At 37.6% G+C, this 25,000-nt stretch overlaps 1 protein-coding gene across 5 annotated transcripts in view; it reads left to right on the forward strand.

Moving 5' to 3' along the window:
• LOC124953092 overlaps positions 1-25,000 on the forward strand; it is a 118,595-nt gene that overhangs the window by 30,222 nt on the left and 63,373 nt on the right. Inside the window, exon 1 of one of the 5 annotated variants that reach the window (XM_047504002.1) lies at positions 22,798-22,931. The exons of 1 other annotated variant lie outside the window; for it this stretch is intronic. The gene's annotated coding sequence lies outside the window, so the exon portion shown is untranslated. Of the gene's footprint in view, positions 1-22,797; positions 22,932-24,119 lie in introns of those variants that run through there. 3 more of the 5 variants (XM_047504004.1, XM_047504001.1, XM_047504003.1) reach the window with 3 other exon arrangements.

Consider the following 25,000-nt stretch of genomic DNA (forward strand, 5'->3'; position numbering starts at 1 on the left):
CTCATTTACTGTCTTATCGTTTTACTGTAATTAATGTTATTTATAGATTTCTCTTTCAGTTCCAATTTAGGAAACTGATAGTAAACAAATTAGGCAATCGGTTTCTCTATTAATATCATTTACATTATTTGTAGTAACATATTTAAAAATCTAATATTATCTGATAAAAGAGCATTACGAAAGCATTAAAGCGTATTACGAAAATATTTTTTGTTTTCATTGAATAGATCATGAAGATATATATGACCGAAACAAAGGGAAAAAGAAATGATCCAAGAATGGAGGCAATCTTCTCTTACATATATATATATATATACATATATATACGATGTATATTTGATTATAAATAAACTTGTGAGATTTGAGGCTATGCTGAATAAATGTGAACTTAAGTGCACAAAGTTAAAGTTAATGTAGCGGCAAAGTAGGTAGTTGTTGAGAAAAATTCAATTCGCGCGTCGTAAGTCGACGAACGAGCGAGCAAGAAAGCGAGTTGAAAGGAAGTTCTTTTTTGATGAACTTAAGTAATCGTATTATTCCACCCCCCTTGTTCCCCCAGGTCTTCTCCTCTCATTCTCATTAATTCCTTTTTCTTCCTCTTTTCCTTTTCTATTTTTTTTTTCTTTTTTATTTCTTCTTTCTCATTCCCATCGACCCCTACTTGGGGGTGTAAAGCGCAGGCAGTCGCGCACTTTTATTTCGCAATTAACGGTCGAGTAAAAAGTACAAAAGATAGAGAAAGAAGGAAAGACAAACCGCCAACCCTTGTGTCTTCTCACGACAATGAAACGCAGGCCTCTTATTTAACCAGCACATTCGAGACGCAATTCTCCTTCCATTTACACGTATTCCCGTTTCCGCAATTTCACGCTGTATTCGCGTTTCTCTTTGTTTCCGATATGCCGCTGCTAAAAAAAAAAAAAAAAAAAAAAAAAAAAAAACCAAGAAAAGAGAAAAAGAAGAAGAAGAAAAAGAAAAGGAAGTAATGAAGAAAAATGGACGCGAAAGAGCGAGAAAATCAATGAGGAGTGAGAAAAAATGATGGGAAAGAACAGAAAGGAAAAGTAATTCATCGATACTGTACTGACAAACAAAAGAGAGAGAGAGAGAGAGAAAGAAAAACAAATTATACCAAAGAAAAAAAAAAGGGAAGAAAGTAAGAAAGAAAGAAAGAAAGCAAAGTTTATTTTATATCAAAATATAATATTTCGTTGGAGAATCAGTAGAAATAGAATTTGATTTCGATTGAAAGGAAATACAATAAACGAGACTCGTCAAAATTGGAAGCCGCGATATAGAAAGTATTTTTATTTTTCGTACTACTTTAAAGGGATCTCTCGAGTTCGACTCGATTTCACAAGTTGATCATTATCGCATGGAACATTTTTCTTCGTATTCCACCGCAAAGAAAGTTCACTTCGTTCATGAACCATTGTCGGTCAATACGCACAATGCATCGTAGGGGCGCGCGCGCGCGCGTCTCCGTACATGTGTGCGTGTGTGTGTGTGTGTGTGTGTATGTATGTGGTTACAGAGTGCGGTCTCTGGCAGGTAAGCAGAAGCGATTGTTAGAACCCGCAATTTCCAGCAGCTGTGCGAGCGAGCCAACGTTATGTTACGTAGACTGCACCAATTGCCTGGCTGATCCTCGACCTTCCCTACTTCTCCACCAATTCGACTTCTCACGCCCGGATAAACGGCATTATCGTACTTCTGTTCGGCCAGGCTTGAAAGAGCACGCGAACGAGGGAAACATAATAAGAGAGACAAAGAAAGAGAGAAAGAGAGAAAGAAGAATCAACGCAGGAGAACACGTATGGCGGTCGTAATGTCGTAAGGTTTGTTTCTAGAACCATAAAACGCCACTGGTGGACGTCCTCTCCCTTTCTCTCTCTCTCTCTCTCACTCTCTCTCACACACACACTCTCTCTCTATTCCCGAAGCAAACGTCCTATTCCCGTTCAATATAGCGTGCTTTCTCGAGGTGAATCAAGTGGCTCTTCTACCTCAATGATGTTTCCTTTGTCCATTGTTCTACGATCTATTGAGGAAAATGTGAACAAGGACCAATAGATAATCTCATTTTGTAGATTTCTTTCAATTCGATTTCCTTTTCCATCCATATAAAATATTTTGTTGTTGTATTCTAACGTCTATGCGGATTCACGAAAAGGAAAAGGAAGATATTACAGGAGATTCGATAGAAATAAAATATACGATAAGTAAGAAGAAATAATTGAAATGTTTGCAAATAGTTTATCTAAGGGATCGTTTATATTAATGATATGAATTGGAAATCTTTGATGTACATATATAAATCATAAGTTTTACCGTTAACAGAAGAGATGTATCTGTTGTGTACGTTTCACAGTAGTTACGGAAGGTCTTGGTCGGACACATTTCACTTCCCGTTGACTATTCAAAGCCGTACAAAGGGATGATACCTATGTGGCATGATGCAAATGAAACGCCTAGTAGGCTCTGAAGGGCTTAATCAGCCGACTTTGATTCAGGAATCGAAATAGAGTAGATACAGACAGCCGATCTTGATCGGTAATACGGCCGCCGATCATTCAACTTGCGCGCACACTTTGCCAATCGAAACTGTTACATCCGGACCTACGAATTCGAAGAGAATTACTGGTACGAATGTAATGCTCTTAATGTTTGTTAACGTTCCGTCGAACGATCCTTCTCCTTAAAAAAAAAAAAAAAAAAAAAAAGAAAAAAATAAAAAGAAAAAAAAAAACAGAAAAAAGAGAAAAAAAAGAAAAGCAAAAGGAAAAAAGAAAATGATCCCATTTATGGTTTAGAACAAGTTATTATTTTACGATTGCGAGGGTATCGCTTTTACCTCTTTCTTTTTCTTTCTTTTTTTTTTCTTCTCAGAAAAAGGAAACGTAAAATGATAAAACGAAGAAGAATATATATATATATATATAATATATATAAAATGGGAAACATCGAAGACGAGCGAGAATCGTGACTGAAATAACTTTTCATCCCTTTTCACCTTCTTTACTCTTATCCCCCGTCGTTGCTCGACTCTGCAGGTACCACCGTTACATGGCTCGCGAATACAAAGAAAACGCATAACGTCGATTTCGCAAAATTCTTCGAAAAAATTTCCATAATTTTGGGGGCATTGTCTTTTGATGTTGAAGATGAAAGAACTCGCGACTGAATAATACCCGTCGAGGCAGTCTATCGTATCTACTTCTTTTCTCACAGACCATTTCACTTTTTACGTGTTCACACGTAATATTTCTTTTTTTCTTTTCTGCTTTTGAAATATTCGTCAAAGAAAGTAAAAATTATTCGTAGACTAAAGTCTCCTTCGTCGGCGAAAGTCTCATTTTCTAAGACGACGTTTTCATTATCAAACCGAGCATCGCGGAAACGCAATTTTTCGTAGGGATTCGTGGAAAGCTACGTACCAACGACGACGAGTCAACCCGTCGCCTCATATAAGAGAGAGAGAGAGAGAGAGAGAGAGAGAGAGAGAGAGAGAGAGAGAGACTTGACAAATGAACATCCCAGAGTGGTGGAACGGTGGAAAGCACAAAGGACTCGGCGTATACAAAAGCGAGCAACATCTTCCAACCCTCTGATAAGCTTCGATAATCCAGCGGTACAGAGAGAGAGAGAGAGAGAGAGAGAGAGAGAGAGAGAGAGAGAGAGAGAGAGAGAGTAGTCTGGCGGTATTCTAGTAAAGAAAGAATATTGGTCGGAGAATTGTAATTTCAGGAAGAAGGCGCTACAAGATGGGTAAACTTGGTGAGCGTGATATAGTCGAAGAAAAGGGCAGCAAGTAACGCCTGGTGCCCTTGAGGGAAAACGAGAAGAAAGACTACTCGGGCGATCGTCTGTGCCTTGGCCGTCGTTGCGTCGAGACAAAGCCAATGATAGAAGGGGGATGTCGTTGCTGATACTTGGGGAAGCAAGTTATCTTGCTTTTGCTAGGACGGTCGAAAGAAAGAAATGCCGGTGTGCCGATAAACTCGAAATTGTAAAAAAAAAAGAAAAAAAAAAAAGAAACAAGAAAAAGGAAAAGAAGAAAAATAAAGAACGGAAAAAGAACAGAAAGAGAAATAACAAAGGAAATACCGGTATATAAAGAGAGAAAGAGAAAGAGAGAGAGAGAGAGAGAGAGAAAGGGTGTACAGAGAAGAGCGCGTATCGGAAGAAGGCGTGTGCCGTAGTAGCGCAAGCGTATGAGACTCAGACCGAGCACGCTCGGCTTAATTTTGCCCTTCTAGTCTCATGGTTATTCGAGCACCAACGACTACTACTGTGCGCCTCGCGCACGGGACAGTCGAATCGCTCCAGGGGATTCGCCATCTTTTGTTCCGGCACAATGGCGGCCCTAGCACAAAAGTGACTAAGTGCTCGTAATACTTGCCATTATACGCCATCCACCCACCTCCCCTCCCCTTCCCTCCTCCTCCTCCTCCTCCTCCTCCTCCTCTTCCTTCTCCAGCAACTCTTCTTCTTCCTTCTAACAGTCACACTCGTTCGTTTCTAGCCATTCGTCTCTCTACGCTTTTCTTCTATCTCTCGCTTATGCCCCTTTCTCGTCTCCGTTGCGTTGTCGGATTCCTTCTTGGTGCATGGCAAAGGAACAAGAGCCGGCACTGGAAATGGGATGGAAAAGTAAAGGGAAAATGATCGGGAACGTGCTATTCGAAAAAGGTCCTTTTTTTCTATTTCTCTCTTTCTCTTTCTCTTTATACGTCCTCTGTACCTCTCTGTCTCCATGTCTGTTTTTTTCTCTCTATCTCTCTCTCTCTCTCTCTCTCTCTCTCTCTCTCTCTCTCTCTCTCTCTCTCCTTGTTGGATTTCTTTGGATAACTTTATTTCTTTTCTTTTTTCTCTTTTTCAAAATATCCTAAAACAATATATATTCCTTTTTATTTCCTGTTTTTTCGTTGAGAGATAAAGAAGAATCCTTGGAGAGAATTGGTATCCATCGAAAAGTCCTTATATCTTTATTTTCTTTTCTCTCTTTTTCTTTTTCTTTTTCAATTTGTCTAATTGTAACTTTCCTAAGGTTCTTTAATCTTTTATTCCCTTTCTCTACTCGTTCTATATAGTTAGAGTTTAGCTTTGCCCGACCTAATACTATTTCGCTTATTTATTCCCCGAGAAAAGGGGCTCGTGGTAACTCGTCGTTAACGAAGGAAAGATGAACAGAAACGTCGATCTCGACTGGTAACGCCGCTATTCTCGAGATATTAATGACCGCTCGTTATAACGTTGACCAGGCGTACAAAGTTAGTTAGCAACGAGCGATCGCAATTTGTAAAGTCGTATCTGGTTTTCACAAAGAGAGATACTCTGGGTGTGTGTAGAAATAGGAAAGAGTGGCATATGGAAACGGAACATGGTTCAATGCTGGTACAGTTCGTTCGAAATTGATATAGAGGACCCTTTACCGGTGCATTGTTCGAACGATCGTGACACATGGCTGACACCTGGGAACACCGTGAAACTCGCGACAGAGCCCTGCCACTCGATTCCGCGGCCCTTCGGGAAATTAAAAATTCCTTTAAATCGATATTTAATCGAGAACCGTCAGGCAACGGAAAAGGATCACGCGAGGGAAATGCCGACCTGAATGTTCGACCGTTTTCCTATTTATCGGTCTTTTTTCCCTTTCTTTATTTCTTCCTTTCTTCTTCTTTTCTTTCTTTTTTTTTTTTTTTTTTTTTTTTTTTTTTTTTTTTTTTTTTTTTTTGTTTGTTTCTTTCTTTCCTTCTTTTTCCCTTTTTGGTTCTTTTGTTTTGTTTTCCATTTTACTTCTTACCTACAAACTTTTTAAACGTTCGATCTTTCATCTTTGATCGTTTATACCGTGATGATAAAAACAAAAGAAACAAAGAAAGAAAAAAAAAGAAAGAAAGAAAGAAAGAAAGAAAGAAAGAAAAATAATAAAAATCGCTGCATCTCAATCCTAACTCGTAAATTCGATTCGAGTTTACCAACGCGATTGCAGATTTAAAAATAACTTCACGAAAAGTTTATCTAGAGTGAATTTCTCTGTTCGGATAAGTGTGTATATACATAACGTATACACACACACACACACACACACACACACACACACAGAGGTATCGTCTCGTGTTAAAAGTTTCGTTCGATTTATCGTCTCCTTCCAATTCGCAAAGTATATTTTGCGTTATTATACGATAGGAGATATTCAATTAGACCCTTTACTTATTTATTTTCTTTCTTTTATAATTAATAAAGTAAATATTCGTAATCTATTGATCGGTTCATTTAATCCTTAGAATAGATCTCACTTTTCTATTCTTTCCCATTACATTATTGAAGAACTTTTTTAAATATCTCTTGATTGAATTTTCATTGAAAGTACCAAAGACGAAAAACTTTCTTCCCAATATTCTTTACGTTTTGCTTCTCATTATTTCTTTTATATCGAAGAATAAATAAATAAGTCAAATAAGAATGAAAAAAGAATTGGGGAATCGTATCAGATATTCGTACTCTTTAAAATCAAACAACCGGAATGCGCGTGATATTCGATCGATATTAAATAATAGAGAAGATAACGAGCGAACGATTTTGCATTCGAAACTAGTCATTTCATTAAATTAATGGCTCGGTTGAAATTATCTTGAATAATTAATATTGTAACAAAAAGCTCAGGCTTACTCGCTATCTACGAATTTCACAGTCACGTCGAGTGGATCGTTAAACATGGCAAATTAAAATAACTGATTTCAGAAATAATGGAATCGACGAGAATCGAACAGACGTTTCTAGAGTTATTAGCTTTTACATTCGGCCGTTTTAATAGACTCGTATCGTTACAATATCCATGAAACTATTTCGCTGCAATTGAGATAATTTTATATTAACCCGATTAATCGAATCATTCGAACTAGAGTGAGACGACGTTGATGGACGAATTAAATTAACCCTTGCGAATGCTTATTATTTAATAAAATTATCAATTGAACTATCAATAAAATTTATATCCTATTCTTAATGGTCTTTAACCTGCTGAGGTCTATACTTTATATCGTTAAAACCAAAAATAACTATCTTCCCGCGAGTATCATTTCATGTCTCGACTTATTCTCGAAGCGTATCGACTGACACTATCTGACAATTCTGTTTGACCGGATTTCACATTGATAACGTGCAAACGAGAAAATTATTCACTTTTTTTTCTCTCTCTCTCTCTCTCTCTCTCTCTCTTTCGTTTCCATTATGTTCCAGTTAAAATTATCCACCTTTGAGGAATCTGCATATCTGTCGTTATCATCAAAGCGTTCTCATTTTTCTTCTCTTCGATTGGAATCTTTATAAGAAGAAAACCTACCTATTTAATATTTAAAATTCTCCAAATTGATCATCTCATCCTCTTCTGTCTCTCTCTTTCCTGCAAATGTAAAAAAAAATATAGCACTCTGGATTTGAAATGTTTGTTTACTCCTTTGCTCTACGACGATAAGTGGCCACGTCTGACCTTTTGTTAATTGCCACTTCCACTGAAATAGGATCGGAATAATGAGAATGGGACATCTTAAAATATACATTAAAAGGATCAAACATATATACATATATATACATATATATACATATATATATATATATATATATATATATATCAAATGAATAAGAAAACAGTTCACTTGTCTCGTAGCCTAGTTTTGTCACTTTATACTTTCTTTTTATCAGGACGTTCCATGAACGTGTCTCCAATCTGTTCACGTCATTTAATTTCCGGACTCGGACTGGGAAAGTTATCGAGCTCGTTCTATTTGCTAGGATACGATTAAGACTTCGCATTGATATCGTTGAGAATTCTAACGAGCAGCTGCATTAAGCATTTGGCAAGTAAGATGAAACGAAAAGAAAAGAAACAGAATTACGTTACAATCGTTTGATAAAAATTCGTGACTTTTAACAAACTTTATTTACATTCCGCATGTCATATTGAACTGTGTCTCAAATTTATAGATCCTCTTTTGAAGTGTTACTTTTATATATGACCCAGTACACAATCTTATATTTCTCAATCGCCTATTAATATCCCATATCGACAAGATATAAAAGAACAAGAATAAATATTAAAAAGTCGAGAAAGTCGTGGAGTAATGTAAAATCTCAATCGATCCTCTCTCATCTTTGTGAGACTTTCTTCCTTTTCTTTTCTTTTTCTTTTCATGTTCTTTTTTCCTGCTTTTTTTTTTCTTCTTCTTCTTCTTTTTTACGCAATGCCGAGAGAAAACGGACGAGATTGGTGAAGACTTTCCTCAAGGAGCATAGAGAGAGAGAGATAGAGAGAGAGAGATAGAGAGAGAGAAAGAGGGAGGGGGGGAAAGGGAGAATCAACGATCTTTCTTGGCTCGAAGAATCGTTCGGGGTCGTTACGAGACGGGACCTATCGATTTCTTTGAATCTACCTAGCACGTTGTGGAAGAGGGAAAAGAGTACGATAGAGGAGGAATAAGAAGATCGAGAAAGGAGTGTTGAAAAGAGAGAAAAAGACAGAAAAAGAAAAAGAGAGAGAGAGAGAGAGAGAGAGAAAAAGAAAAGGAGACGAACGAAGTCGTAGGTGGTAAGTGCTCGATTAGAGGAGCATCCGATCGAGCCTATTAATCTTCGATCTGTCTAATACTATGGTATGAATTATGCATCGCGAGGGTAGACGCATTGATTTCTCCTCTAGACAGGGAAATATTATTCGAATAATTCAAAGTAATGAGTCGAGGTGGAAGGGGAAAGGGTTTCCGACCATTTTCAAACTATACGTGCAAACCTTGTCGTGATCCCGGTAAGATTTTCTATCGGTGGTGGTAATGGTGATAGTAGTGGTAAAGTTATAAGGTCAGGAATCGAGAATATCGTTCAATTTCGTTTTTATCCCTTTTAACCGAAATCGTTTGTGAAAGGTAAAAAAAGAGAGAGAGAGAGAGAGAGAGAGAGAGAGAGAGAGAGAGAGAAGAAAAGAAAGAAAGAGAGAAAGAGAGAGAGAAAGAGGGAGGGAGAACGGAGAAAACGAGACGATTAACGTCACTAAAAATTTGCATTCCTCCTCTGTAAGAGAAAATAAGTTGGCCGGCCATTCTCTGCCCACTCTCTTCGTCGCCATTTCGCTAAACACGTTCTCTAATCCCTTCAGGAGGGATAACGGAAATTAGAGTAAGAGAACTCGAGCGAAAACTTTGTGACTACGTCTTACGCGAACACGGAAATACGTGGCGATCCTTTTAAAAGGGTACACTGAAAGGGAAACTTTTCTGCGAACGCAAATTCGTGCCTAGAAATTTTCTTTTTTCTCTCCTCCCACCCTTCTCTCTCTCTCTCTCTCTCTTTTTCTCGCTTTTGTATTCTCTTTATTTTTAAATCACAATACTTGCCGCATTCACTCGATTTCATTGGATTATCTTTACAAAATTCAATGTCCTTTTCAAAATTATTCGTTTCCCATATATTACGAGATAAGAGCCAAATGTTTCTTATATCTGTTCCTTCAATTTCCACCCCTCTGTTTTTCATTTTTCCTTTCTTTTTTTTTTCTCCCTCTTTTTGTCAACTTACTTTTCGATTCGTTTCGACTCACAATAAAGTTCGCGTGTTATATTTCGTTAAGCGACAAGAAACATTCAGATTGGATAAATTTTCTTTGGGATCGTTACTCAATCCCGATGTCCTCTCGAATATGCGACCGACTTCATTGTAAAACGTCTGAGCGACGTATAATAGGAAGAAGGAGATGAAGAATATAGATTGCGAGAGAAACACAGAAAAAGAAAGAAAGAAAGAGAGAGAGAGAGAGAGAGAGAGAGAGAGAGAGAGAGAAAGAAAGAGAATATCTGAGAGGGTGGAATAAATCGAAGATGGAAGAGACATCGCGTATCGAGGTTCTACGATAAATCGAGAAACCTATAGGGCATAGGGGATTTCCAAGAGATTAACGGAGAAGTTTGTACCGTGGTTGGCGCATATAACAGTATGCGAAGGAAGACACTTTTCTCTAATTCGATGGGAAGTTCCTCGCGGAGCTCGACTTCCGGCACAGTTCGTCGGATCTTGGTCAGCCGACTCACGATCTATTTTCGAACTTTCGTGAAAGTTAGACGACTACGACGAGGACAACGAGGACGACGAGGACGATTATTCTGCCTTGATTTTCGTAGTTTGCACCAAGTCCTCATTCGTCTCCTTCCCTCTCTCTCTCTCTCTCTCTCTCTCTCTCTCTCTCTCTTTGTCTCTCCCTCTTTCTCTCTCTCTTTCCGTCTCTCTAGTTTTCTCACTTCTTTCATGTCACGTGAAAGAGTTAGCTTTATATCGTCTACCGTTCTCAACCTTATTGCTATTCCCCCAAGTTGATCATCCATAATTCGATTAAATCGTTAGGAAAGTTTTCCAAGTAATTCAACGTTTCTAGCGAAGAAATAGTTGTACCGTTAACGACGACTAGCGTTCACAGAAAGAGAGAGAGAGAGAGAGAGAGAGAGAGAGAGAGAAAAGGGGATGACGTCGAACGATCAGGCCAGAGATATTTTTATGCTAAACCGAATGCTTTTTTCGTAGGGTCAACTCGAAGAAGTTCGTGATATCGATTATAACTTACAAACGTGACCTATGTTATTTTAAAACTTCGAAGGAGAACGAATTAATTTTTTATTTTAAAACGTCAACGAAATAGGACGAAAATACTCAGAAGATTTAATAAGAAAGAAAACGAAAAAGAAAAGAACGATCAAACCGTTCAAAGGAGCAAATATTTTAGATCCATAAAGATATTTATACGATAATGACTCTTTTCATTATTTTTCTTCTATTTTGTTTGTTTTTTTTTTTCTTTTTTTTTTTGTTTGTTTGTTTTTTTTTTTTTTTTTTTTTTTCTTTTTTTTTCTTTTTTTTTTCTTTTTTTTTTTTATAAAATACACGTGGAAATTGACAAAAAAGGACAATATATGAAAAGAGATTTTATAAAATATACTTTATTATACAAACTAGCAAGCTTTATCGATACGATTTATAACGTTTAAAACGTTCGTCAGAATGATTTCTCATACTGTTTGCTTAGAAGCGAGCAAGTTTGATCTCATGGGACTCATATCACGGAAGTTTCTTCTTCGTTCGATCTTACATTTATAGGTAAGTACGCAAAGATATATATGTGTGTGTGTATGTATATACATATACACACATATATACATACAACTATAAGATATACTCTTTCGACTAAACGACGGCGACGAGCATAGATTCTCTGGCTTTTCTACTTACTACCTCAAAGAGAGGAAACGCTACGAAAGCGAATCCGATTTTTCTTCAACAGAGATTTCGTATCTACTTGGTGGAATCTTATCGTATGTGTCAGAAAGATTTCGCCCACATTCCCTGTTGTTTCGAGTATCTTCTTCTTCTTCTTCTTCTTCTTCTTTGTATTTTTGTCTTCTATTTATTTTTTTCCCTCTCTCTCTCTCTCTCTCTCACATACTCTCTCTCTCTCTCACACACTCTCTCTCTCTCTCTTTCTCTCTCCCTCTTTTTTAGCGACAGCAATAAAGAATAAATCTGTGGTATATCTGAGGGCTCTTCACAAAATCGAAATAAAACGTACACATATATGGGCGTATGTATGTATATGTCTCTTTCTCTCTCTCTCTCTCTCTTTCTTTCTATGCGTGTGTAAGTGTATGTGTATGTATATACGTTACGTACAATACGCCTTTTGATTTTTCTATTCTCTTCGACTTTCAGCTTTATTCCCTTTCACGACATTATTTTTCCGTGCAGGCCGATAGAAATTTTACTTTACTTTGATATTAACGTTGATATTTCGAACATGGTAGACGTCCTTAAGTTACTCCCCCCAGCCCCCGCAACGTACAATTTCATTCTTGTCGATACTTCTCGATCCAGTCCAACAATCGATATTTCTCGAAATGTCGTATCGAAAAACGAGACGAACGAGATATTTCATTTAAGGTAGAAGCTCGATCAACGTTTCCTGCGATGGACGTAGAAAAAAGAAAATAAAAAGATAGAGAGTGAGAGAGGGTGGGGGAAAAGAGGGGGAAGAGAGGGGGAAGAGGGAGAGAGGAATATAATCAATCTGTCTCTTTCTTTGTAAAGCTATTATACGAAACGTTCGTTTAAACGAGAACCTTCGCTTTCACGAAGTCGCAGTCCGGCAAATTTGCAAAATCCAAAGGCGTTCTTGCCGACGTCGCTGGAATCGTGATCGTGGCGATCCGCCCTGCTTACGTTGAACTTTTATCAAGAAGAATGGAAAAAGAGTCGAACTTTTTTCAGGAAATCGGCTGAGAGTAGAAAAGAAAAAAGATGGTTTAGATGGTTGGGTGTTGGAAGGAGGGAGGGAGGGAGGGTAAGTAAGTAAGTAAGTAAGTACGCGATGCCTCGGGCGTACCTTAATTCTCTCCTTTATTCCATCGAATTTTCTTCTACCAACCCCTCTCTCCCCCCCCCCCACCGCCTCTCACTCTATCCTCGTCGTTCGACTTTGAGTAATAATTTAATGACGTGAGAGAAAATTTTAGTATCTTAAATTGGAATACTGAAAGTTCAAACGGAAATCTGAAATGTTCAATGCATTAATCTTTTTAATAGATACTTCCTGTTTCTTTTGTTTTCATTTTTATTTAAAGAGTCGTACATTTCTCTTTTTTTTTTTTATTTTCTCATTCTTCCTTTCTCTCTCTCTCTCTCTCTCTCTCTCTCTCTCGTTCTCTAAAATCTAACGATAGTAGTATCGAAAAGTTTCACGAGAAGAACTCGTTAGAAAGCGAGATAGGTAGATAGGTATAGGAATCGAGACGGATAAAGTAGATGGTGGGTGAAATCCCTCTGAGAGTGGGATGAAAGAGAAGAAAGGTGGAAACTGAAAGCACGATACCGAATCTAGGGGTTGACGTGGTGTTGAGCGAAGCATGTAAACAATACTGAAACAAGACTGGATAGAGAGGAGGAAGTAGTCTCGAAAAAGGAGAATTACGGGACAAACAGGAAGAGGAATGAGGAAGATAGGATGTAAAAGGAGAAGGTACCATAAAACCGAGAAGGGGGAATGGAGTTTCGGATCTGCCAGGTGGATAGATATCTTTGTAAATAATAAATGAAGTGGATGGTTAAATTCTGATAGACGAAACACTAGGGGTACGAGTTAATGCGAAAGTTCAGATAACAAAAGTAAAAATAAAAAAGAAGAATAAATGAGAGAGAGAGAGAGAGAGAGAGAGATGAAGGATAGACCGCATGTCTATTTCCTAAATGTTTGCAAAAAAATACTTTGAGCTTTGTCCTCGTGAAATAGAGAAGGGTAAATCGTAAAGGGTAGAGAAAACGATGAAGTAGAGATGGTTGGTCGAACGTCCAACAGAAGGGTTCCACTATCCTCAAGGCAAAGAGGGGAAAGAGATGTGGTATTCATCCGCAAATCATTTGCATAATTGATTAAAGACTCGTACTAGAAGGTGTGTGGTGTTCCTGTCCGTACTACCGAACATCATATATAAGCCATTAAGAAGCATACTGTGGGGAGCCGAGATTAAGCTCGTATCACATCGTAACTTCTACCTTTACCCCTCTATTTTCTCTCTCCCTCTCTCTCTCTCTCTCTCTCTCTCCATCTCTCCATCTGAACTAAATCTTCCTAGCAAAACAAGATTTGTCCCGAAGCGAATCCGAATTGTCAAGAACGTCGATGTTTCGTACTCCACGAGATCGTTTCTTTTGTCGTAGATACTTAGATACGTAATTCTTCGTATACGCGAACTCTCGTATTTTTTTGCTATAGCTCCGTTTACTTTGAATTTTCTATTTACCGGAATGAAAGTTATATTCTCGTAGAAATACGAGAAGAAAAAAGAAAAGGAAGGAAAGAGACGAGATTTCTTTTTTCTTTTCTTTTCTTTTTTTCTTTCTTTCTTTCTTTCTCCTCCTTCTTTTTTCTTTCTTTCTTCTCGAACAAATTGCAATTTATCTTCTTTGATGTTTGCAATTCGAAATATTTAACAATTGGTTGAAAAGATCAACGAAGAAAAATCGTTGTAATTGATATATTGCAAAATTGTATTATTTCTTTTCTTTTTTTTTTTTTTTTTTCTTCTTCTAACGCACGTGAAGTTAAGCTATCGTCAGTTTGATAATATCACTTTTGAAAATCCTTTGCGGAAGCTGGAATATTAACATTAGTACTTAGGTAGTCGTTAGCGGGGGAGAATGTGAAGGAGCTCTAAGTAGGAAGCATGTCCGCGGGCTACTGGATTGTAGTTGAGAGGAGAGAAACGAGGATTTCCGTTTCGTATGAAGTTGGCTAAACTTACTGATTTTCCCATCTACCACCCTCCTACTCTTCAGATTATGCAGTCAACGTGAGAAATGTACGACTCTCTTTCTCTTTCTCTCTCTTTCTCTTTCTCTCTCTCTCTCTCTTTCTCTGTCTGTCTGTCTGTCTGTATCTGTCTCTCTCTCTCTCCCTCTCTGTCTGTCTCTCTGTCCCTTTCTCTCTCTTTCTGTCTCTCTCTCATACCACGTTTCTTCCTTCCCGCAGGAATTTCGCGAACAATGCAATCGCCAAATTGTCAGATTTAATTGCCGATTTGATCCTAAAACGAGAATTACGCTTTGTGCGAGACTACGTATTCTCTCATTCTTGTTTTACTCGCCGACTCGACCGTACGTATCTATCTTTATATAATCGCGCGGATATAATTTACGACATCGTTATCCTTTCGTTTCACAGTGGAAATCCTTTCTAGAGAATTGCGTTTAATAACCGAGTTGGCGTTCCATCGATTTAAGCACGATTAAATCCTTGACGAGTTCTCTAATCTTTCATGCTGCCATTCAGATTATAAAAGGATTTTTCCATCATATTTAAAAATATTACAGATAGATAGTTTAATCTGTTTTAAAGTAAACTCGAAGGTTTAAAAAAAGAAAGAAAAAAAGAAAAGAAAAAGAAAAAGGGAGAAAAACGAATTTATAAGAAAACATTGTAGACTTGGTAGTTTGATCGGAACACTTGAAAATATATCGTATCATTCAAATATTAACTTTCATCGTTCCATAAACTTCGTTCTATAAACTTTGTTCCATAAACTTCATTCTATAAGCCAAAATAATTGAAATATCCTCGAAGTATAGGTTCTTCAGAATGTCGGATTACAGATAGTAATATATATATATATATATATGTATATATATATGTACATATATAGATTTGTTTTCCAGCAATTGGTGTTGCTCTTGTTGTTTCGGATAGTTCTACTGCAATAGGGAAGAGGCTGTCAGGTTGCATACGTGTACATATCATTTGCGTGTCACGGAACGAGAACATCCAACAGGAACATTCAACTCTCGTACGATGCGCTTGTGGTTTCCTTCCGTATTTAGGTGTCCTTTTCTAGTGGTTTGCCGTCTCCTTCTACTCTACTTCCTTCCTACGAATTTCTTCGACGTTCTCGAAAAATGTTTCACTCTCGATTTGTTACGTGAGTGAAAATTCCAAGAAACAAGAGAGAGAGAGAGAGAGAGAGAGAGAGAGAAAGAGAGGAAGAGAGAGAGAGAAAATATAGAATATTTTAGTTGTTATACAAATATTCTACGAATTCATTATAATCTTCAAATGATCTTTGAATAGATACACATACATACACAGGAACAATATAAGAGGACTTAACTGTGGAATGCAACTTCTATCGAATGTTTCGCAAGTATGAATCTTGAGTGAAAAGTTCACAATTTCAAAGATTCAATGTACTACATCCTATATGTCTAGGACATAATGGGTCTTAAAACCTTGAGGATTAATTCGCCAAGTTCATCGACAAGAACGAACAAACTAGAGGTGCCATCATTAGATTTTAACGCACGTTTCGTCTGTCTGCTCTCTCTCTCTCTCTCTCTCTCTCTCTCTCTCTCTCTCTCTCTCTCTCTCTCTCTCTTTCACACACGTATATACATTCTCTATTTTTCATAAATTTCTCTTAATAATATAACGTGTATATTTTCATATAAAAATATGAAATATCCTCTCATTTATATTTATAAAATCGGAAAAAGAAAATCATGACGAGAGAAGAAAAGAAAATGTAAAAGATAATTAAGAAATAAGAGGCAAGTGTATAAATTTCAAAGAAAAGGCTATCAAATTAACAGGGCAGAAGGGTTGAAGTAATTTTCAACGGCATAGCAATTTGATGAATTTGAGGAGGACGAGTCGGTGCACGTTCTCGCGCGAATGCACACGTAGAATAATTTCAACGTCACTCACGTGATATGCATGTTCGTGGATATTCACACAAACATATTCCTTCTCTCTCTCTCTCTCCCTCTTTCTCTCTCTCTCTTTCTCTCTCTCTCTCTTTCTCTCCCTATCTCCCTGTATATATATACATATATATCGATTCGATGGAATGTAGCGGTCGAACGATGGATGACCCATCGATTTCATACATAATTTAAGAAGCACGAAATGTATCGTAAACGTTTCGTTCGATGGGAGATAAACGTTACTGTGATGAAACATCAATGTGGCATCGATGTATTGGTCTCGAAAATTATCCTATGACTTTCGTCTTTACCAGTAGCTCGCGTTAGTTTCATCTCTCGCTATTGCAAAAGAAAGAGTCAAGGTAGTATATCGATTTTCGACCAATCTCATGAATATACACTTACGAGCCCGACCTTACACATTTACTTCCTCCTCTTCCTCTTTTAGTTCTCTCTCTCTCTCTCTCTCTCTCTCTCTATCTATCTATCTATCTATCTATCTATCTATCTATCTATCTATCTATCTATCTATCTATCTATCTATCTTTATCTCTATCCCTATCTCTCTATCTATCTCTCCTTTCTGGTTGTTACGTCGGTGTATCTATTTCTGTGGGTGTGCGTGTACATCGACGATACGTGCCAGGAAATATGCATGGGCGCGACCGATACCGCGATGCATGCAAGATGCAGCGCGATAAAAAGTACATTTTCAGCCTCCCAAAGGACCAGCATCCCAGACAACGAGTCTGAGTGAACGAGCATGCTCTTCCGTTAGGCCGACGCGAATTATCCTCGTACGTGGTTTCTCTCTCATCCTCCTTTTCTTTCTTTTCTATATTTACCCTGTGTGTATTTACAAAATGCGATCATTAATGATTTTTACATTTCGATTGCGTTATCATTCGCACGTTTCGAATTAACATTTAAAATTTCACGATAAATAATTGGAAACTTTTCATACTAATGTTGGAACAGGAACACCAACAGAATCCCGTGATTTTTCACGAAAAAGAAAATTATATAAATGGGAATGTGTAATTAGTGAAAAAAAATAAAAAAAATAAAAAAAAAAAAGAGAGAAAAAAGAAAAAGAGAAAACGTGTTTCTCTTTGATCTCCATTAATGGAAAAATTATCGGTGTGATTCGATCAGGAGGGGACTGGGGAGGGGGTGGAAAGAGAGAAAAAAAAAAAGAGAAAAGAAAGAAAAAATTCCCGTCGAGAAAACGAATAAAATCGCGTCGGGTTGATTCTCGAAACGAGAACTCATCGCATCGTTTCTCGTCGCATTGGAGAGCTCTTTTAGAAATTAGCAAATAGAATGAGATAGAGTAGAAGAGAGAGAGAGAGAGAGAGAGAGAGAGAGAGAGAGGGAGAGAGAAAGAGAGAAATACTCAGGGAGCCTTCGTTACCTTCGTCAATAACTATTTGCCCACTTGTTGGCAAGCTCTTTGAGAGATTGGCACATCTATAAATTAACTGCTCGACGCGTTGGGCCAATTAATCGACGTGGGGTCGCGATCGTGCGCAGATATCGTACGCGTTATGCCGTAAATCAAGTGGCACTATTCCTAATAGCGTCGACATTTCTCTATCTCTCTCTCCCTCCCTCTCTCTCTCTCTCTCTCTCTACCTCTATCTATCTCTGTCTCTCTCTTTTCTCTTCTATATCTCTTGTTTTTGCTTTACATCAAGAAGAAGCGACACGTCGATACGACTGGATATCGAAACGACGCTGATAACGGCGACGATAACGGCGACGGACGACTGCATTTATTGGCGATATCGTTGAAAGTGGAACATTTCTACTTGGAACTTGTTCGCCTTAGGCCATCCACGTGTCTACCTATCGAAAAGAATCGATAAAACGTATCATCGAGTCTCAAATCGTATCTTCCGATCCCACATTTGACGCAAGTTCACGTTCGTCCTTCCTTCTTTTTATTCTTCTTTTGTTGCCGAAGAAAGAATACGCAAAGATTTTTTCTCCTTTTTTATTCTTCACTATTCCATTCCTCGTGTCTCTTCGACGGAATATCTTTACACCTTATACTATGTATATATGTAAATTAATATTTATCTATATACTTTCGACCATCTTCTTTTCTTTCTTTCTTTCTTTTTATCTTTCTTTCTATACTGCGATAACATAAAAAAAAAAAAAAAAAAGAAAAAAAAAAAGAAAAAAAAATATCATCGTAATAAAAATGACGAACGCGCGACCGTCGCGGCGACAGTCCCTTTTGCAAGGAACTCTCTTCTTTCACGACATAAAGAATATAAAACTCTTAGATCGAGTCGCAAGGGGAATGAAATATCTACTCTCTCGCGTATATCGCCCGTTATATCGCGAAAATATGTTTTACATTGGCGAAGCATTGTATTCTTAGAGTGATACCACCTTCACCTAGGATTCCTGCATCTTCTCTATGTTTCCTTCTCTATGTTTTCTTTCTTTATTTCTTTCGTTTCCTCTGGTAACGAAAGAAACGAGATATAATAAATGGAAAAGATATTGCCCGTTTTTCTTTTTAACCTTAAAGTGCTTAAAGATCATTCCTTTTATTCCCTTATCCCATTAAGAATTCGTTTGAATTGCAATTCTCTATTCTTTATTTCTTTTTTCTTTCTTCTTCCTTCATTTTCTTTCTTTCTTTTTCTTTTTCTTTTCTTTTTTTTTTCTTTTTTTTTTTTCGAAATCTCATCGGTGGACATCCAGAATGTTCGTGAAAGGATTTAACTTTCCATCGGTGTACCTTCGAATATACCCTCGGGCTAAAGAACAGGAAGTAGGTACGTATCTTGTAAAAGTCGAAGATAGCTGGTTCAAAGTTACTTTACTTTAATTATTTTTCCTCCTTTTCGAGGGCACGGCTGGGTTAGGTTAAAGGTGGTAAGGGGATAAAAGAGTGACGCTGACAGTCGTGGAAGTGAGAGAGACCTTCTCAGACTCAACTACGATGGAAGATTACAGAGAGTCTCGATAAATATTAACTCCCGTAACTAGGAAAGATCCTCGTTCCTCGGCCTCTTTCGAGAGCACGTTTCTATCTCGCTCTCTTTCTTTCTCCCTCTCTCTCTATCTATCTATGTATATATATATATATATATATATATATATATATTTCTCTTTCTTTCTATCTTGTACGGGGTACCCAGAAACTGTAACAGAAGCAGGCACGTCGCACGAAGTGGCGAAAGTGCACGGGTGCCAGCAGTCGACGTTAGAAGGGCGGTGATAATGCAGACAGGCTAGGAAGCTCCAAGGGAAAGAGGATTTTCCTTGGTGTCTGACGACTAGTCAAGGTTGCGCGACGAGGTAAAAAGGATGGTCGATGCCATTATTCCGCAAGATGTAAAAGTATGTAATGTATTATTTATTCGATGTTAAGTAGTACGAATCTATTCTTAATTCAGTTCTCGAAGAGAGAACTCGAAAAATAAAGAGAAAGTGAAAAAATGGTCACCTTAGAATTCTTTCGAAAGTATACCACCTTCAAAAATTTTACTTTCTATCAAAAACACTACATGCAGACACCCGCACACACACACACACACACACACACACACACACACAAGTTTATCCCTTCTCATAAAATCAGAAATACGATCGGTGGTATAATGCGGCTGAAGATAACGGCATTGTCTTGTTCCCTCGACAATAACGAGAACACAAACGCGTTCCTTTTTCTTTATAGACTGTAAAAAGTCCCAGCGAAATCATTGTAAAACACAAAAATTTATCGAGTTCGCCGTTTTTCCCTTGGAAATTTTCAAAGCAAGAATGATTTCGATTCTCGAAGGAACACCGTAGAGTTATGTACCGTAATACGACATACTTATTTCCGAAGTAGCGATATCTTGAAAATATATTTAGATGAAACTCGTGGAAAAGGAGTTCCCTTTCTCCTGGAGTTCTCTTCCGTATGACGTTAAATAGCGATTCTCATTCTGCCGTTGTGTTAATCTTTTTTCTTTCCTTTCTCTCTCTCTCTCTCTCTCTCTCTCTCTCTCTCTTTCTTTTCTTTTTTGTTTTCTTCTTCTTTTCCACCATTGACCGGTGAAATTTCGCGCAAGACGCGCTAGGCTAAATTGAAACGATGAATTATTCATTTGGCAAGATAAGCACGATTTTAAGGCTGTTCACCACCTTTCGTTCATAGCGTATGCGACTTTAGCGACAGATATGAACAAAATATGAACTACAAGAGCAATAGGGAAACACTGTTTCTCCTATGCGCCTATTGTAACGATAGTGTATAACCTTGCATAGGTTATACTCCTTTCACACGTAACCTGACAATCAAGTTAGTATGCGACAGAAATTTTTTTATCCAGTAAAAGTAATGGTACGTCTAACAAAAAAAAGGGAAAAAAATCAGAAATGTCAGATTATACTTCTATGAAGATAGATTAATTGAAATGGAACAACTAAGGGTTATACCTGAATCCTGTAAATAAGGATTAATAATATTTAATAAAAATAATTAGAATAAATATGTGGATATGATGGCGAGCATGAATAAAATAGAAAGTTTGATATTTAAATGGAAAATCTTAAATAATAATTAATACGAACGTATAAGATTAAATAAAAATAATATAAAGAAATTTGAATTTCTTTTTCTTGCATTAATGCGAGTTACATTGATATTATTTTATATTTAACGCGCTTTACAAGCTGTATAATTGTATTGTAAATATTAGTTTTCTTTAATTCGTATGCATTATAATCGTTTAAATAATTACAAAATTATCAGAAGTAACAATTGTTTCATTTTAGACGTTTGGAAAGAGAGAATTTTCGAGCTTTAAAATGTGATCTTGTTGAAATAAAGAAGAAGAAAAAAAGAAAAAATAAATAAAAAAGGAGAAAATAAAACAAGTAAACGACAAAGAAGAATTTCCATGTTCGCGAATTTTTTTCGAGATCGTCGATTTTCGTGGGAAAAAATTTCGTCGGCCATCCTCCTCTTTACGTCTTTACGACGTCGTGGCGGTGCAGCTTCGTAAGCGGGAAAAACGAACTCGCGGAACAAATGCGGCTTTAACCTTAATTTCGATCTTCCGAGCTCGCATTATAACCCGCCGACCTTTGCGAAATTTTCTCGCGGCTCGATGAAAACGTCTTTTCTTTGCGAGACCCTAGCTCATCGCGCTTATTCTTTCGATTAACATTAGGCACCCAAACGAGTTCTCATTGTCAGCGCTCTCGATTCAATCCTTCATTTGTATTTGACAATTTCATCAGTAATCGTCACAAATCGTCAAGTAATACGTCTCCGTAACTCGAAAAGAATTACGTTACGAGTGACGTTCGAATACGGCAAAGAGAAAGAGAGATGGGATTTTTTCGATTTCATTGAACACGCGCGCGGTCGTCTCTTAATTTTTTTTTTTTTTCTTTTTTTTTTTCTTTTTCTTTCTCCTTGTTTTTTTTCATTTTTTTTTCTTTTTTTTTTTTTTCTTTTTTTTTTGGTCCAGGAAATTTCCTTCCCATTTTCTCGTAGTATCAGCACGTGCCAGTCGAGCGGAACAAGCTGCGCAAATAATAATGAGAACGAAAAGGGCCCAGTCTCGCCGGGGCGAGAGATGTAACAACAATGCGCCTTAATCGTTTGCGAAATTTCATTTTGTCTTGCATTTACGTACCTACGCCCGGTAGAAGCGCATAAACCTTAACGATTATGGTTATCGTCGGCGCGGTGTAACAAACGAAATGGCTCGTTACATCACCTTCAGCATGTGAGAAATTGCAGTAAATTTACTACTGAGAGAGAAAGAGAAAGAAAACTAAAGACCCTGAAATAATTTTCATAAATATAATCTATCTACCTACTCTTGTTCTCTTCTACACGTGAAAAGGGAATATTTAATGGAAGGAAAGGAAAAGATAGAAAAGAAAAGAAAAAAATTTTACGAAGAAATTGCATCCACAACGTCGTATAATTTTTCTTCGTGCAAAACGATAGAACGCGTAAAATTAATATGTATTTATATTACCAACTGCCGTGACGCGATACCATTGCGTTCCTGGCAAGTTTCTCGCCTATTTTACATTCATAAGGCTCTTTCTCTCTCCCTCTCTCTCTCTCTCTCTCTCTCTCTCTCTCTCTCTCTCTGTTCCTCTTGCGCACGCGCGCATTCCCTCTTCTTATTCTATTCGGCACAACGTTTCCTTGCCCTTTCAAAGTCTTTTCTTATTACGTACAAGGCATACAATTATCGTTTCTAAGGAATTACATTATAACGATCGCTTATCGTGACAATGTATACACGATATTAAACGCTTTACCAACAGTTTATCTGTTAACGTCCTTGATCGATACGACCTTGTCGACGATTGTCGACGTAATAACATACGTATACAAATACTTCTAGGTACTTATTTTCTTGTTTTATAATTCTCGGAATCAGAGCTCGCATAACTTCGTAGTATATTAGAACGATCGTGTTTATTGTGATTGACTTATCAATCGTCAGTACGACGATTAGTCATACGAAAGACACGATCCTGGTACGACGCTCGGAGCTCTCTCTTCGCTTGAAGATGGAACTGGAACTAAGAAGCTGGAACTGGAACTGAAGCTGGAGCTGAAGCTGGAATCGGAACCGTATTTACGCGACTTCGTCACGTACAAGTTGGTAAAGCACGCGCGGCGAAGCAACAATGGAATTATCCATTGCCGAGAGTATTTCACGGCTCTGTCTTTCGAAACTTCGAAACGTAGCAGTGCGTCTTTGCCAGTCCGATTTACAGAAGCTTTCGTAAATGCGATCGCACGTCTGTCTGTCTATCTCTTTGTCTCTCCCACCCTCTCTCTCTCTCTCTCTCTACCTATCTATCTATCTTACTTTTTCTTTCTGTATTTCTGAAAAATTATAATGCAATTAATGAACGAAATTTGCTAACAACTGTAATTTCGAGTAAAATATTTTTTTTTCCCTTCTACTCATTGTATTACTCTATCATAATTCATAACTTTAGAGAATGAAATAACGTAACAAATGGAAAAGGAGAAAATGTGAATGAAATTTCAATATGCGCAGTTAAAGTTTATCTAAATTCTTTTGTTTAACTCTCTCTTTCTCTCTCTCTCTCTCTCTCTCTCTCTCTACATATATATATATACACATAAATGGAAGTGTATCCAAGCGTTAGAATTGTATATACTACGTACGTTTATTTTCTGCGAACATAGTGACAAAATGCGAACTAACAAACAACGTTCGCGAAAACATTTCTCTCAATTCAATAGATAGTATATACATATAGATACGTATAGATATATATAAATATATATAAATATATATAAATATATATATATATATATATATATATATATATATTCGTAAATTTGGTCGATACTTTCTAACGTCGTACATTTCTACAACGACATATTACAATCTACCTTTCTTTGTAACTACGAGACAAAAAGTCAAGGATGTAACAAAGAAAAAGACGAGAAGAAGTTTCGGGTGCATTTAAATGTGAGTTTAAGAGTATTATCATAAGATTACGGAAAAGTAGATACGATAAAGGTGACAGTGACAGCATTGAGCTGGGACACACCGATAGCAGGGACGACGGGAAAGGAAGAGAGGATTGGTTAGGACGCATACATAGTCGAGGGAGAGATCGGTAACAATAAGGATGAACGTTGAAATGGAAGTTGGCGAGGCGGTAATAAGGTCGCAAGTTTTATACGGAATCAGTAGTCGAGAAGGAAAGAGAGTTTAGGGGTTCGAAGTTGAGGATTGAGGATTAGATGGTAAGAAGGGACGAGGAGGGTTTTCGTAGGAGGATGAGGGTTAAACAGAGAGGGGGTAGTCGGAGGAGAAAGAAGGGTAGGAGGTATAAGAAAAAGCGGTCGCGTGCACTCGCACCTGATTCGAGTCTGCGAGTCGAAAATAAGTGCGCTTGCGCCCAGGTAAGCCGGCGGGCGCATGGACGCGAGAAACGGCGCGTCCTCGAGCTGCTTTCGTAGTCGGCATCGGCCATCCGCGACGCGAGCTTTCGCTCGGACTACAAAGGCTTCTCTCGTCAATCATTTTTTACGTCGCGAACGTGCAATCGAATTCTTCACGCGAATTTTACGATAAAGAATAATTATCAAATTCGTTTAAGTATGTAATTTAAAAGAGCGTGAGAGAGAGAGAGAGAGAGAGAGAGAAAGAGAGAAAAGAAAATTAAAAGAAATATAAGAATAGAATCGCTCGGTAATTTTACACGATAATGTAATATAAAGTGCATCGAGTTTTTCTATGAAAAAGTATATTTATATATTCGTAAATATTTAATTTTAGTTTATAAGTTGTTTAATAAAAATATGGATATGTATTCGTGAAGTGACAATTTTTGGAGCAATCAAAAGGAATACAGTGAAATTCATCGGATTCGAAGAAGAAGTCGATGGGTCGAGGATCATACTGTACGATTAATCGTTCACCTTTGAGAACGATTTTGGAAAATGTGCTTTTTATCGTCGTACGCTTTGATAAAGTGAAAATTCGCGAAAGGAAATTGACGCGTATAGAAACAGTGAGAGCTATCAAGGATAATAGAGAAATAGAGGGGATGTACGTAGCCGCGAGTGAACGGCGACTCTGCCGGTGGCTCTAAATTTCGCGCTACGCGAACGCTTCGGTGAATTCGTTGGGTGGAAGCGACGAACCTTCCGCGATTCGCACGCTCGTTCGTTCGGGATGTGCTC

Source organism: Vespa velutina, chromosome 11 (genome assembly GCF_912470025.1).
Source record: "Vespa velutina chromosome 11, iVesVel2.1, whole genome shotgun sequence".
Taxonomy (NCBI): domain Eukaryota; kingdom Metazoa; phylum Arthropoda; class Insecta; order Hymenoptera; family Vespidae; genus Vespa; species Vespa velutina.